We start from the raw sequence: 12,662 nt of genomic DNA on the forward strand, positions 1-12,662 counted from the left end.
TGCAGCACACAAGCCTGCTGTCTTTGCTGTGCCTCTGCTGTGTCTTTTTGACTAGCGCTGACATACTGGCAGTTCATGTGAGGTTGTCCGAGATGTAAGTTCTCAGGAACTTAAACAGTGGCGTGCAGTCACTAGAGGCAGGGGAGGCACGGCCTCACCTGCCATCATGGAAAGAAAAAAAAAAGTAAAAAGAAAACAAATTAATTAAATTGTTATATGTATCCAGTGATTATACTAAAGTTATTTTCCATTTAACTTCACCAGTTTTAGATTATTTGTATTTTTATTTTCACATTTGCCGTTCAAATACTGAGAAGAGACGGTGTGGTGATCAGCAGCCAGTTGAGGCACGTCACTGATTTGTGCCTCAACATGGATTGTGCGCAATGATTCGGCTAACTGCTGGCCTGCTGTGCAGTGAGACCGTATTGCTATATGAATTATATTATACATTTCCATAGTTTAGTTAGCTGAGGTATATAATGTACAGTGTATTTTGTCAACAACTGTATGTGTGTAAAGTATTTCTTGTGCTGAGCGATCATAAAACTGGACACTTCACCCTTGCCCCCGGTGCCGCTCACACTGGTGAATGAATGATGAATGAATGGTAGGTGGTGGTCGGAGGGGCCGTAGGCGCAAACTGGCAGCCTCGCATCTGTCAGTCTATCCCAGGGCAGATATGGCTACAAATGTAGCTTACCACCACCAGGTGTGAATGAATGAGGGGTTCCCACTTCTCTGTGAGCGTTTTGAGTATCTAACAATAGAAAAGCGCGATATAAAATCTATTCCATTATTATTATTATTATTATAGGTTCCAAATGTTTCACTGCTGAGTGGAGAGCAGTGGCGATGGTGTCCTATGTGGACCAGTTTGGCAATTAGGCAAACTGGTGTAAATCAAAGTTCTGGGGGAGGCAGGCTGGCATATATTGAAAAACAAGTCTTTCAAAACACTTGATAACCACAAACCTCAGTACCACTGGTCTTTAGTTATTTAAGTCATCCTAGTCCTCTTGGGGACTAGGATGACAGTGGCTGACCTAAGACAGGACAGGACTTGGGCTTGTGCCAGGGATAAATTGAATATCCCTGTCAGTACTCCCGCCAGCTGGTATACACAGTCCCAGAGCACTTTTCCCAGTATGCCATCCAGCCCAGCCACTTTACGCAGGTTTATAGCCTTCAATGCCCACCTCACCTGGTGTTCTTGAAGGACGAGCGGTTGTGGTCTAAAGGGTAGGGGGGGCATTTGGGTTTGGCTTGTCTTGATGATTCAAAACGGGCAAAGAAGTGATTGAGTTCCTCTGCTGCGAGTCTTCCTTGTTGTTGGCTTGTCAGGTGTTAGATGCCTTCTCACACCCGTCGTGAGTCTTTGTTGTCAAGGTGCGCCTCCAGTTTCCTCCTATACTTGATGTCCCTCCTGATGTCAGATCGAGCCCTGCTGTATTGCTCTCTGTCCCTCGAGTGGAAGGCAGAGTTTCAGGCCCTTAAAAGCGCCTCCTTCTCTGAGGTCATCCGCAGATTTTGGTTCAGATAAACCCGGCTTCGTTTATCTACAGTGACAGTGTCTGTACAGTGTCTAATACATATGTGGGCTCTGTACCGAGGATGTCGTTGTGGCTTGTACAGCCCTTTGAGACACTTGTGATTTAGGGCTATATAAATAAACATTAATTGATTGATTGATTGATAATATAAGACAGCATATGTCTGCTCTTGTCGCTCCAGATAGACGAACACTGATCATGCCGTGGTCTGGAAACAGTCCTAAGCTGGAATGTTTGTTCCTCTTCTGGGGGATGAAGTAGGCAGAAACAAGGAGCAGGGAGAGATGGTCAGACTTATTCAGGTGGGGGAGAGGCGCTGTCTTGTCGGATCGCTTCAGATTACAGTAAACCTGGTCCAAAGTATTCTCACCTCAAGTCGGCCACAACAACGGCTCCTTCTGGTTGGGCTTGAATCTGCATGTTGATTGTGGTAGCATCATAGTGCATCAAAGAGTGTTGAAGCATAGCATCCATTGACTTCAATAGTGGAGTATAGAATGGGCTGTTCCACTGCAGCCAAAGTAGATCATCATTAAATGCATGCTTGGCTTTGTCACGCCCATCAGACGCGCTGTGTCTCTGGAAGTGTATGGAAAGTGGGAGTGACCTCGGTCGACCTGGGCGCTGAGCTTCCGCATGATGATTAGATGACCTTTTTGAGGCTGAATCTCTTTTGAATTGACAACAAAATGAGTGAATCGATCTTTTAAATATAGTATAAACCACTACCAGAGCATTTTTCAACTTCCATTCCATTGTTCCGAGTTGATATGGAGAACTTTACAATCCCTTAAGTGACGTTTTGTTTGTAAAATATAGCATCTTTATATCTTGTATCTGTTATTGGAGATACATACTACTTGTGTGTAGAGAATAGTGTAAAATGAGCTTCTATTACTTGAAACGCTACTGTTGTGTAGTTGTGTCATTATACTATAAATGTGTAGTATAAATAAACAATATAAATGTTTCCATATAGTATAACATGTATGGTATAAATGCATAGTATTTTAAATGCATAGTATAAATCTTATAGTATCAGAATCATAACCCGCTTTATTGGCCAAGTATGTTTAACGCACAAGAAATTTGGACTTGGTAGACTGTGATCTCTTTGTTCAAGGGAAGAAATAAAGAAAAACGCAACAACTACAAGAGCGCACAGTAATGTGGTGGCCATCCGCGGCACTATCTTGGTATAAAAACAAGAGGGAAACATTAAAGAACACAAAGGACATAAGTACATTAAGAATAGAATAGAGTATATCTTTATTGTCATTGTACATTGCAAGCAAACTTATTCAGTGCAAATTCATAATGACACTAAAAAAAACATAGGAACATGATACTAAGATAAATAGATAAAAATAATACATTAAAAAAACATAAAATACCGAGTACACTGCTCACATGCACAGTCACTCTTTTGTATGCCTTAATTGTGTTCAGCGACACTATTGCTCTCGGGTAAAAAGTGTTCTTGAACCTGTTTGTCCGGCATTTTATTGTCCTGTATCTCCTGCCCAAGGGCAGCAGTTCAAAAAGTTTATGTCCGGGGTGAGATGGGTCCCTTATGATGTTTTGGGCCTTTTTGAGGCACCTGGCACTGTGCAGTTCATCTAGGGAGGGGAGAGAGCAGCCAGTGATCTTCATGGCAGTTTTTATGACCCTCTGAAGTGTGTTTCTCTCTGCCGCTGTGCAGCTGGCATACCATACACACATGCAGTATGTCAACACACTCTACTGAGCAGCGATAAAAAGACACAAGCAGTTTTTGTGACAAGAGGTTTTTCTGAGGAGTCTCAGAAAGTAAAGTCTCTGCTGTGCCTTTTTGATGGTCACTGAGGTGTTCGCACACCACGACAGGTCTTCCTCGATCTGGATGCCCAGGAACCTGAAATTAGAGACCCTCTCCACCAGTGTTGGGTTAGTTACTGAAAACTAGTAACTAGTTACAATTACTAGTTACTTTATTTCAAAAGTAACTCAGTTACTTACACCAAAAAGTAATGCGTTACTGTGAAAATTAACTATTTAGTTACTTCTTTTTTTCCCCTTTTTTTTAAGGCTCCCATTAATGCCCTTTTAGCCTTCATTTCAGTACTGTTATTGCACTGGAGAATAATACCATCTGTTGGTCAACTTGACATGCATTTGCATCACTGAACTCAGAAAGCAATGTGGTCTACATACAACACACAAACAATGTAGTCTACATACAACACACAAAGACAACGATATGTTTCAAAGGGCCAATTTATTTCAGGCCAGAAAAAATTGACAAAACTATTTTAAATAGCTGCAACATAATGGCACTTTAACTTTAACTCTAAGTAGATAGGATCTTTGATCCAAGACACAACTTACATTTAACTAAAATGTTATTTTCTTTGTGCTCGACAAAAGAAAAGTATTGAGAATGTCTCCATGTTAAAAAACTCGACTTCTGGCTTCACCATGATGTCTTGTTAGTTGTTATGAGAGTAGCGTATGTGTGTATGTGTGGCCCTTTAAGATATGACAACATGTGAGGTGAGTGACGTCAGTGAGTGAGTGGGCGAGAGAGGTGAGGGAGCGGTGACAGTGAGTGCGTGTAGGTGTTCTAGCTTGGTGGATGGCTGCGTCCAATAAAGTCACAAAGTTGCAACAAACCGCCGGTCTCGTCATTCACCCTCAGCTGTATAGACCCTCTTCCGGGTAAAGTGAAGGTTGTTAGCCCCGAAGTACGGCTCTGGAGGAACGTCTCCCCTGCGGGGAGGCGTGCTTTCCCCCACCCACAGAAAGCACGCCTCTTATTTTCCACCGGAGCGCTCCAATAAAACACACTCAGATCTTCTGTTTCTAGCCGATACTACATAAAAATAACGTAAAATAACGCAGTAACGCATCATGCAGTAACGGTAACTGAGTTACTGCTGCATATAAAAAATAACGCGTTAGATTACTAGTTACCGCCGAAACTAACGGCGTTACAGTAACGCGTTACTTAGTAACGCGTTAGTCCCAACACTGCTCTCCACATAGTCCCCGTTTATGTACAGTGGTTGGATACTTTCCGTTTTTTTCCTCCGGAAGTCCATGATTAGCTCCTTCGTCTTGGTGGTGTTAAGGACCAGGTTATTTTACCTGCATCACCCAGTCAGCCGCTCCACTTCATTTCTGTAGGGAGACTCATCTCTCTTAGAAATGTGTCCCACTACTGTGGTGTCGTCTGCAAATTTAATAGTGGTATTGCTGGCATGGGCAGGGGTGTAGTCATGAGTGTAGGGGGCTTAGCACGCAGCCTTGGGGGGAGCCTGTGCTGATACTGATGGATGCTCAGAGGTGGGAGCCTACTCTCACCCTCTGAGAGTGATTTGTCAGGAAGTCCAGGATCCAGTGGCAGATGGAGGAAGACAGTCCCAGCCCCGTCAGTTTGGGCACCAGTCTGTGGGGGAGGATGGTATTGAACACAGAGCTAAAATCAACAAAGAATACCCTTGCGTAGCTCCCCTGCTGCTCTAGGTGGCTTAGAGCAGTGTGGAGGGCTGTTGCGATAGCATCCTCTGTAGATCTGTTGGCCCTGTACGCAAAGTGGTGAGAGTCCAATGCAGGTGGCAGACTTAAAGTGATGTGCCCCCGAACCGGAGTTTCAAAGCACTTCATAATGATTGGTGTAAGTGCCACTGGACATTAGGCATTCAAGCTGTTTACTGCAGTTTTTTTGGCAGTGGGACAATAACAGAGGCCTTTAGACAGGGTGGGACGATGTACTGGGACAAGGACTGGTTGAAAATCCTGGTAAAGACAACAGCCAGCTAGTCAGCTCAATAGCCGTGAGCGGTTGAAGCCACGTCTCCGTGATGATCAGAATGCAGCTGTCCCCTACGATCTTATTTATCGCAATCTGCAGCTTCAGCGCGTCCAGCTTGTTGGCGAGGGATCTTGCATTTGATAAAAAAAATGCTGGGAAGCGATGGTTTGAATGGCAGCTTGCGGAGCCTGGCTAGCGCGCCAGCTCTGCAGCCCCGCTTCTTGTCCCTACGCCTCCTTCTCCTGGGAAATTTAATCTACGGAGAGCCCAGTGTCCTGGCTATGTCCGCCGGTATCTCGTGTAAGCGAAGAAACTCAGCTGGGACATCTTGCTCACTCCGTAGTCCCAATTTTATAAGTTTGGGTCGACTTTAGATGTTAGTCGCCCGGCATAATGTGGACAGACACACACACAGCAAAAATATAAAAAACTTGCACCAAAAAAAAGAGCTCTGAACCTTGCTCTGTGCTCTTAAAAGAGCTGATACAACCATGATCTACAATATATCCAGGGGAGACCGAAGTGTCCGATACATTCTCATTAAATGACGCTCAACACGAGCTCCGTTGCTCTGTATCTTGCTCTGCATCTTTTCCGGACTACTTAAACTCTGGTGTGACAAAGAGTCCAGCACCTCAAGGCTCCACAAGGCAGGTCCAAAAGATCAGAAAAAAGCACTAAAAAGCAGCGCAGCAGTCACAAAAGTGCCAACACTCGTTGCAAAAACACACAAAAACAAGAGGGAAACATCAAGAACACACGGGGAGAAACACAAGAGCACAGACCTCCTGTAATTGTAGTATAAATGTATATCTAGTATAAATGTAAAGTTTGGTATAAATTTGTAGTATACAGTGACATTATAGTAAACATGTATAGTGTAGTATAAATGTTTAGTATAACTGTATAGAATAAACGTTTAGTATAACTGTATAGTAGAAATGTTTCATTATAGTAGAAATGTATAATGCAGTATACATGTATAATATAAATGTATAGTATAATACATAGATACAGTCGTGATCAAAAGTTTACATACACTTGTATAGAACATAATGTCATCGCTGTCTTGAGTTTCCAATCATTTCTACAACTCTTATTTTTTTGTGATAGAGTGATTGGAGCACATACTTGTTGGTCACAAAAACATTCATGAAATTTGGTTGTTTTATGAATTTATTATGGGTCTACTGAAAATGTGACCAAATCTGCTGGGTCAAAAGTATACATACAGCAATGTTAATATTTGGTTACATGTCCCTTGGCAAGTTTCACTGCAATTAGGCGCTTTTGGTAGCCATCCACAAGCTTCTGGCAAGCCTCTGGTTGAATTTTTGACCACTCCTCTTGACAAAATTGGTGCAGTTCTGCTAAATTTGTTGGTTTTCTGATATGATAAATAATGATAAATGGGTTGTACTTGTATAGCGCTTTGACAGTATTTCCACATTTACCCATTCACACACACATTCACACACTGATGGCGGGAGCTGCCATGCAAGGCGTTAACCAGCAGCCATCAGAGGCAAAGGGGGAAGTGTCTTGCCCAAGGACACAACGGACGTGACTATGAAGGTAGAAGGTGGGAATTGAACCCCAGTAACCAGCAACACTCCGATTGCTGGCACAGCGACTCTACCAACTTCGCCACGCCGTCCCATGGACTTGTTTCCTAAGCATTGTTCACACGTTTAAGTCAGGACTTGGGGAAGACCATTCTAAAACCTTAATGCTAGCCTCATAGTATAAATGTGAATTATAAAAGTATTGTATGTGTAGGGATGATGTTTGATAAGAAATTATCGAGTTTGAGCCCATTATCGAATCCTCTTATCGGACCGATTCCTTATCGATTCTCTTATCGAATCCAGATAGGTTGTTGTATATGGAAAAAAACCCACAATATTTGGTTTAACAAAAGCTCACTTTTATTTGATAAGAAAAATAAAATAAAATAAATAAATAAATATTGACTGTTGTTACCCCCCTAAAAAATAAAAATAAAAATATTGACTGTTGTTACCCAAAGTATATTAAGTGGGATTTTTCAGAAAAACAAATATATACAGTAACACAAAAACAACCTGTCTCTGTGATCACTATAGGTGTATAAATAATAATATAGTGTTAAATAAAATCAGTCCCTTGGGCACAAAACTGAAAATAATACAGCTCTCCAAAAAGTGCACTTCTGCTGCTATTGGAACATCCTTCTGGGGTCCATCAGTGTGGCCTCCTCCAGGAATGACTGCACGTCCTTGTCCTGGAGGGAAAATGAGGGACAGACACAGCATAGAATTAGGGGGGAAATTAGCTGAATGTGAAGACTAGGGTGTCTGTTATTAAGTCTTTAGCATTAGTGTGTGGAATTAAATGATGGAATGGATTAAGTAATGAAGTTAAACATTGTACTGATATGATCCACATGTTGTTCAATTTAATAGTGCTTACAAAGTACAAAGAAGAATTATGAGAAATACTTTCAACCTTATTGAAAATAAGATATTCTTCATCTCAGTATATTAATAATGACTGAATTAATTAATTACATATTACAAAACTGTTGTATATACTAATTCACAGATGTTATTTTATTATAAAAAGGTCAGTAAATGATGTATATATTTGTAAACGCTCTGAAGTGGGAAAGGGATAGGATTAAATAAGCGTTACTTCTTCCTACTCCTTTTCGGACATGATGTAAAGTGAAATGATATGAAACTGTGATGTGTTATGCCGTAAGTGTGTTCATGTACGAAATAAACTAAAGAAAGAAAGAAAGCACTAGTTTATTAGACAGACCTGCAAACTCTGGAGTGGTGTAGGCTACAAGATAACGTTAACGTTATCAGACACATACAAAAAGGCTAACGTTAACGTTACCGTTAGCCACTGACTATGCTTAGGTAACGTTAGTCTAGCTAACATTACTGCAGTTACTGCAGTCCTCGTATTTTTTTGTAAAATGAAGTCATGCTTTGAGGCGTTTTTTCCGGTCCATTGTTGTTGCTGCTTCTGTATCTGCCGCCTAATGACTGAGCTACGTCATTTCCTGGGACGTGCCACAGGGCATTTCCTGTGGGACAGGATTCGTTCCCAGGGATTCGAATAAAGAACCAACTCTATTTCTTTACTATAGTGACCTCGATAACGGGAACCGGTTCTCAAAAAGGGATTTGATTATTTTTTATTGTTCCCCTCCCTCAGGGGGGGAACTCGACAGGGTGGTTGCTGGTTGTTCCATCTCTATCGTTGGGGTCCCTGCGGGGGGTGGGTGGTACCCGTGGCCCCGTACTGGGCGGTCCTACGGCGGTCGGCTTGGGTGGGGTGGCCGGGGGCGGGCCGCGCCGTGCTCTGCGGGGGTGGGGGCCCGGTTGCTGGTGGGGCGGGGGCGGTCTTCCCGTCCGGTTGCGGGGAGTCTCTGGGCCCCCCGTGCGGGGCGTCCCGCCTTTCTGCCCGTGTGGGGTGTGGTCTCTCGCTGGCTTGAGGTCTGGCTGTCCCCTGCTTCTCTCGTGCCTTGTCCTCTGCCGGGTGCGTCTGTCTGCGGCCTGCTGCTGGCTCTTACGGGCGGCACGGTGGGCCTGGCTCTGGGGTTCCTGTCGCTGGCCGGCCTGGCTGCGTGGGGTCGGTGGTCCCTGGTTCCCTGGGCACCACACCTGCTGTTTGTGGGTTGGGCTCTCTGGGTGGCTGGAGCCATACTCTGGCTCCTACACACACTGGGAGTCAAATATATTGTACATACAAATACACATATACTCACATACATACCGTTATTCATACATACATAGATACCTACGCTCCCACATACATACAAAAATACAGTACATACCTACATACTTAAAGTTCGTACATCCACACGCACATTCACTGTACAAACAACACATACACATACTGTACATATACATTCACTGTACAAACATACATATACACATTCTGTACATATACAAGTACATATGCATACATACACTCATGCACACAATCACGTTTCATCAAACATATATTAACGTTGTTGCTCTAGGGGAAACTGGGTAACACATGGCACACTGACAAAGCTTAACCTATTGTTACTATAACAATCTACAAGGTTAATATAGGTTGCTTCTCTTTCTTCCCCTCCATTTTTCTGCATTCTTTTGTATCTCTAGTTATCATTACGTATATGTATTGTTGCATTTGAACAACTGTATTGTTGATAATAGAGGTAAATTATTGGTATTGTTCATTATCAATAGCGCTATTTCTATTGGTGTTTGTATTGCTCCATTTGTAGTGTAATAATGCTCATTGTCATTTCTGTATTATTATTTATTTCACTAATTGCTTCTTTGCTATAACTTTTACCATCATATTTGTACATATCGTATTTGCTGATGTTGCTCTATTGTTGTTGTTGTTGTTGTTGTTATTGTTGTGTTTACTGTTGTTGTTTTTGTCTCTCTGTCTAATCCCCCTCTTGTCCCCACAATTACCCCCTCTGTCTTCCTTTTTTGTCTCTTTCCATCCCCTCCTGCTCCGGCCCGGCTGCATCAAATGATGATATAAATACATTTAATAAAGTCAAATACAAATAAGGCAACAAGAGAAGTATCCTACACTTCTCTTTTGTAAAGTAAATCTGAACAGCCGATATGGGCATCTACATCAACTATATGATTTGCCTGAGAAGCTGGACAGGACAAAAAATAAATAAATAAATAAATAAATTAAAAAAATAATAATTAAAAAAAAAGGGATTCGAGTCCATGGAATCAGTTATTTTCTTATCGAACGGTTCTTTTCTTATCGAACAACCGGTAGAACCGGTTTCGAACATCATCCCTACGTACTGTATGTGTACTTTACTGTTCCATTAAAGTATGTTACCTTACCTCCCACTTCTGAAAGTCACGCCCACAATCCAAGATGGCAGCCATGTCTATTCTGTGTTCAGTGTGTTCTTACCTGAGGTCTGAGTTTTTGTGTTTTTATGTATGAGATTTTAATTGTTTGTAGTCTGAATGAGTGGTACTCTGCAAGATAAACAAATTATCTGCAGAGTGGGATTTCTGGTGGATAGTTTCTCATCAAATGTCACTGGATTGCCATAGACTTTGGCCTACCTATAATCCACCTGTTCAGGTAGCAGTAGCAGACAGCTAGCACCCTCGGCCTGCCTGCTAGCCTTCCACCATCGGCCTTCCACCATCGGCCTGCCTGCTGCTAACCTTCCATCCTCGGCCTGCTTGCTGCTAGCCATTCCACCATCGGCCTGCCTGCTGCTGGCCTTCCATCCTCGGCCTGCTTGCTGCTAGCCATTCCACCATCGGCCTGCTTGCTGCTAGCCTTTCACCATCGGCCTGCCTGCTGCTAGCCATTCCACCATCGGCCTGCTTGCTGCTAGCCATTCCACCATCGGCCTGCTTGCTGCTAGCCATTCCACCATCGGCCTGCTTGCTGCTAGCCTTTCACCATCGGCCTGCCTGCTGCTAGCCATTCCACCATCGGCCTGCCTGCTGCTAGCCATTCCACCATCGGCCTGCTTGCTGCTAGCCATTCCACCATCGGCCTGCTTGCTGCTAGCCATTCCACCATCGGCCTGCTTGCTGCTAGCCATTCCACCATCGGCCTGCCTGCTGCTAGCTTTCCACCATCGGCCTGCTTGCTGCTAGCCATTCCACCATCGGCCTGCTTGCTGCTAGCCATTCCCCCATCGGCCTGCTTGCTGCTAGCCATTGCACCATCGGCCTGCTTGCTGCTAGCCATTCCACCATCGGCCTGCTTGCTGCTTGCCATTCCACCATCGGCCTGCCTGCCGCTAGCCATTCCACCATCGGCCTGCTTGCTGCTAGCCATTTCACCATCGGCCTGCCTGCTGCTAGCCATTCCACCATCGGCCTGCTTGCTGCTAGCCATTTCACCATCGGCCTGCCTGCTGCTAGCCATTCCACCATCGGCCTGCTTGCTGCCAGCCTTCCACCATCGGCTTGCCTGTTAACCTTCCAACATCGGCCTGCCTGCTGCTAGCCATTCCACCATCGGCCTGCCTGCTGCTGGCCTTTCACCATTGGCCTGCCTGCTGCTGGCCCTCCACTGTCGGCCTGCTGTTTGCCTCCAGCCATTGGTTTTGTCTACGGGCTTCCACCCATCGGCCTTGGTTGCTAGCTTTCAGCCCTGTCTGCTAACATCTTCAAAAGTGGTAAAACAAGTGGAACTTCTCCTCTCACTATGTCACAAATCATTATATTGTGTTTTATACTTTTGTGTGGTTTTACTGGTGTCCCAAATGGGTCTGGTCACCCCCCCTTACAAGCTATGCTACTTCAAGATGACAACTTTGATAATTTGACATTTCATCATAGTGGCAACTATAAAATAACCTCGGCCTTATCTCAGTTGAAGATTTCTGTGACTTTGGACAAAACAAAATGGCTGCATACTATGGTAGTGTCCATTCATTCTTATTGTTTCCTTGTTTTGAGAGATCACGTCAACATTACTGCATCTTCCCCTATTATGAGCACTTACTTTCACAGATTAAAGACAGACTCAAAAGATGGTAACTTTAAGCGCAAATGTTTAGTTATATTATTGTTATTGCTCTCAGGAAATGTTGAGACTAATCCAGGCCCTGATACACCTACACAATGTTTTACACCTGCGGAATTTAAAACTAGATCTGGTCTTGGGATTATTCATATCAATGTTCGGAGTTTACTCCCTAAACTTGATATGATAAAGATCTGGATAAACTCAACAAATGCTGATATTGTAGTCTTATCTGAGACTTGGCTTAAACAATCTGTGCTTGATAAAGATATTTACATTCATGGCTGTAATGTCTATCGTACTGACCGACAAAGAAAAGGTGGCGGAGTGGCCATATATATTAAGCAGAGGTTTGATGTTAAATTAGTCCTCTCTGAATCAGTAAGTAAAGAACTTGAACTGTTACCACTTGAAATTGAATTAGCTAGAAATCACCATATTATGGTAGTGGGGTGTTATAGGCCTCCATCTGCCCCTAGTAATTCTCTATCTACTCTTGTGAAGCTTCTGTCTCAACTGAAATACAATGAAATAGTGATGGTTGGTGATCTGAACTGGGACTGGCTCACATCTGTGTCTGACTCTTTGAAAGCACAGTGTGAATCTCTAAATTTAACACAATTAATTAACTCAGCTACAAGACCTAATCCTAAATGCCCTCAAAAAGCTACACTCATTGACTTAATTCTAACAAATATGCCCTTTAAATTTGTTGCATCTGGTGTTTTCCCTAATGATGTGAGTGATCATTGTGTGATTGCAGTAGTGCGAGACACAAGGATTCCTAAAAG

The 12,662-nt window shown here is 43.3% G+C and overlaps 1 protein-coding gene across 10 annotated transcripts in view; it reads left to right on the forward strand.

Moving 5' to 3' along the window:
* The window catches only part of camkk1a (calcium/calmodulin-dependent protein kinase kinase 1, alpha a), a 207,455-nt gene that overhangs the window by 149,109 nt on the left and 45,684 nt on the right, over positions 1 to 12,662 (forward strand). The gene's annotated exons all lie outside the window — the stretch shown is intronic.

This window comes from Entelurus aequoreus, linkage group LG05 (assembly GCF_033978785.1).
Source record: "Entelurus aequoreus isolate RoL-2023_Sb linkage group LG05, RoL_Eaeq_v1.1, whole genome shotgun sequence".
Classification (NCBI taxonomy): Eukaryota; Metazoa; Chordata; class Actinopteri; order Syngnathiformes; family Syngnathidae; genus Entelurus; species Entelurus aequoreus.